Source organism: Camelina sativa, chromosome 14, assembly GCF_000633955.1.
Source record: "Camelina sativa cultivar DH55 chromosome 14, Cs, whole genome shotgun sequence".
NCBI classification, from domain to species: domain Eukaryota; kingdom Viridiplantae; phylum Streptophyta; class Magnoliopsida; order Brassicales; family Brassicaceae; genus Camelina; species Camelina sativa.
Genome location: NC_025698.1, coordinates 31,577,101 through 31,581,474, shown reverse-complemented (window position 1 = coordinate 31,581,474; position 4,374 = coordinate 31,577,101). Strand labels below are relative to the sequence as shown.

The 4,374-nt window shown below is 39.3% G+C and overlaps 1 pseudogene; it reads left to right on the top strand.

The window, feature by feature from the left end:
• LOC104743059 overlaps positions 1–3,881 on the top strand; it is a 6,052-nt pseudogene extending 2,171 nt beyond the window's left edge.

The following is a 4,374-nucleotide window of genomic DNA, read 5'->3' as shown; positions in this document are numbered from 1 at the left end:
TATTGGAGGATACTCAAGTTTGCAACAAGTGTAAGTACATATGTCAATGTGTTTCTTCAAATGCTCTGAAAGCTGTTTTCAAAAAAGAGTGAGATGATTATCAAAAGTCACGGAAAGAATACGACATGATCTTAATCTGCTGATAATATAATTTATATTCTTCCTCATTCATTACTAAACAGAAATAGTTTAATTTTTACCGTGTAATTTTGTTTGTTTTCTAGTGATTTGAGCTTCAACAAACTACATGGACCAATTCCGGCTTCACTTTTTAACTTAAGTGGACTTACTCACTTGTAAGATGATATGTTTTCTGCTTCTTTTGAATATCTATGTATAACTACCCGGATATTTCTGAAACATATTTGTTGTCCTTATATCAGGTTTCTGGGAAACAACACGTTGAATGGTTCCTTGCCCACTCAAAAGAGCCAGTCTTTGAGCTATATGTGAGTAACAAAATCCATTAAAAGGCAAACGTATCACCTAATGTTGTGTAGTGATTGTTAAGAGATCCTCCTGATATATTTACTGAACTCCGATTTTAGTCGAATAAGGTTCCAGTCTTGGTGACACGGAAGACTTGCCAAGATAGTCAGTTGGAATTTATTACATATTCAGTAGATCTTAACTATGTTTTTCTTTACTTACAGAGATGTGTCGTATAATGATTTGTCTGGAAGTCTTCCTTCATGGGTCAGCTTACCAAACTTAAAACTGTAAGTAAACAAAACACTATATAATTTCAGTCTCACAAATGACAACACTATATGCTAGGGAATAATAAACAAAACTGTATGTTATCTGTGCAGCAACCTAATTGCTAACAACTTCACATTGGAAGATGACAACAGGTGAATTTAAATATGTTCTTGCTGACGCTTGAAATTCTAGTATGTTTCTCGTTGTGTATAAACAACTTGTAATTTCTTTCTTAAATTTCTGTTTTTTTATTGTTAAAAGGGTTTTATCAGGACTTAATTGCCTGCAGAAGAATTTCCCCTGCAATCGAGGCAAAGGAGTCTGTAAGTATAACAAACACATGTACAATGCTTGTATCTACTATTGGAAGAAAAAATTGTTAAAAGGTTTTTGCTATTGACTGGTAAATAGATTCTGACTTTTCGATCAACTGCGGAGGCCCAGAGATAAGGTCAACTAACGGAGCACTATTTGAGAGGGAGGACGAGGAACTTGGACCAGCTTCGTTTGCCATAAGTGCTGGTCAGAGATGGGCAGCCAGTAGTGTAGGACTTTTTGCTGGAAGTAGCAGTAATATATACAAAGCTACTTCGCAATCACAATTTGTCAACACTTTGGACTCAGAGCTTTTTCAGTCAGCAAGACTTTCTGCATCTTCCCTAAGGTATTATGGGTTGGGGCTAGAAAATGGAGGCTATACCGTAACACTTCAGTTTGCTGAAATACAAATTCTAGGTTCTACTTCTAACACTTGGAAAGGTTTAGGAAGACGACGTTTTGACATTTATGTCCAGGTCTGCACTAGTTGATCAAGCTTTCCGCTTTAGAAGTGATCTTTTTCCATATTTGGTGATAAATACTAAGATATAGCCCCGTTTTTCCAGGGAAGACTTGTTGAAAAGGATTTTGATGTACGTAAAACAGCTGGTGACTCTACTGTTCGAGCAATTCAGAAAGTATATAAGGCAAATGTATCAGAAAATCACCTCGAAATTCATCTTTTCTGGGCTGGGAAAGGAACATGTTGTATTCCTATCCAAGGGGCTTATGGACCATTAATATCAGCCGTCAGTGCAACACCAGGTAACGCAAAGGGAGAATTCTTTCTCCATCCTGATTTTCACTATCTTCAGATGCTAGTTAGTGCCTAAGTGTTACATATTCATGTTCAGATTTCACACCAACTGTTGGTAATAGGCCACCATCACGGGGAAAGAACACGACTGGTATTATTGTGGGTGTCATTGTTGGCGTTGGACTTTTGAGCATCTTTGCAGGTGTAGCTATCTTCATTATTCGAAAAAGAAGAAAACGGTACACAGATGATGAAGGTATAGATGTAATAGGAACATAAACAATCCCTTGAGCCGAAGACTATGGGTCCTCTAATTAAATCTTAAACTTGAATATCTTCTTTCGAATTGGTTGATTTCTTAGAACCGACGTTTTTCTTGCAGAGATACTTAGTATGGACGTAAAGCCTTTCACCTTTACTTACTCGGAACTTAAAAGTGCAACGCAAGATTTCGATTCTTCAAACAAGCTTGGAGAGGGGGGATTTGGGCCTGTTTATAAGGTAAGTCCCATACCGAAATGGATGAAATATCTGTATATTCTTCAAGATACTAGGAAAGAAGATTAGATGTAATACTTTTTTTTTTTTTAAATAACACATTCAACAGGGGAAACTGAATGATGGAAGAGAAGTAGCAGTGAAGCTATTGTCGGTAGGATCCCGGCAAGGGAAGGGGCAATTTGTTGCAGAAATTGTAGCAATCTCTGCAGTTCAACATCGCAACTTAGTAAGGCTTTATGGGTGCTGCTATGAAGGAGATCATCGTTTGCTTGTATATGAATACCTTCCTAACGGAAGTCTTGATCAGGCTCTATTCGGTACGCACAGGACATAGTTTATCGATCCATGCTTCTGCCAGGCTACCTGCACTCATTATGTAGTTGTAATTGATTTGAATGTTGCAGGGGATAAAACTTTACATCTTGATTGGTCAACTCGTTATGAGATATGTCTGGGAGTAGCTAGAGGTCTAGTCTATCTCCACGAGGAGGCGAGGATTCGCATAGTACACAGAGATGTGAAAGCCAGCAACATTTTACTTGATTCTAAACTGGTCCCAAAAGTTTCTGATTTTGGGCTGGCGAAACTATACGATGACAAGAAAACCCATATAAGTACCCGAGTAGCTGGGACGATGTATGTATCCTAAAACCCTGACAACATAGGCTGTAATTTTGGTTTTCTTATGACACATTTTCGTGCTGTTTTTTGTACCAATGCAGTGGATATCTTGCACCAGAGTATGCCATGCGTGGGCATCTAACAGAGAAAATAGATGTGTATGCCTTTGGTGTTGTGGCTCTTGAGCTAGTGAGTGGAAGGCCAAACTCTGATGAGAACTTGGAGGATGAAAAAAGATACCTTCTTGAATGGGTACGTCCTTGTTATAATTGAGTGATATTATTGGTAATGTACACAACTTCAACATATGTGACCATGAATGGTGAATCTGGTGGTGCCCTTTAGCAAACTCTTATATTGATCGAGTAACCTTTGTTTACAGGCGTGGAATCTACACGAGAAAAGTCGTGAAGTTGAACTTATTGATCATGAGCTGACTGAATTCAATATGGAAGAAGTGAAACGCATGATTGGCATAGCTCTGCTGTGCACACAGACATCTCATGCCTTGAGACCACCAATGTCACGAGTGGTGGCCATGCTTTCAGGAGATGTTGAGGTCAGTGATGTCACGTCAAAGCCAGGCTACCTAACCGACTGGAGATTTGATGACACCACAGGCTCTTCTCTCAGCGGCTTTCAAACTAAAGACACGGGCGTTTCTGAATCCTTCACGAGCTTTGTGGCGCCTGGATCCGAGGGAAATAACGACTCTAAGCCAATGCTTGGAATTAATGAGGGAAGATGACAAAGACCCTTCACTGTAACTTTTGAAAAACTCTAGATTTCACTTTGATTAAATAACAATGAAATTTCTGAATTTGACTTGATCGTTGTGATGCGCCGCCCTCTATTTATGTCTTTAACCAAATCAATGCCGTCCCTTCAGTAGCCCACTTCCTCACTACAGTGTAATGGGTGTATATATAAGTGTTGGAATTCTAATGATGTAAGTGCTAATATAATAAGAACAGTTTTATGAGTGGTTCTACGAGCTCAAACGACTCATGAAACGTGTGGTTTTTGTATTATGTTTATAAAATAGTCAATAGAGAAATGGTGCATACCATAGCGTGAACAAGCAATAAACGAAGAGTTCGAGGTAAAGAAGAGTTCTTGACTTTTAGTCCATGCAATTAACGAGGACCAGTTTACAAACACAGTAGGTGGAACAAATAACGAGGACCGCTAGGTGCATGGAAGCCTTAGCCTAAAGAAGGTGGAATTCCATAGAACTTGAGCAAAGGGATAATGCAAGAAAAGGTGGTTTCTAGTCTCCACGGAACCAGTAACAGAGACAACAATCAGATGTTACCTGCATCCACGATGAAGCAAGCCTGGACCTGGTTGGAACTTGGAAGCGTCTCTAAGTTTGTTGTTCACATGTGTGGTAAGGCATGTTTTGGTGTTGAGTCTTTGAACCATACCAAGTCAGCCCAGTCCTTTTCAGGGTCTCTAGGCGGCTAGGCATAACA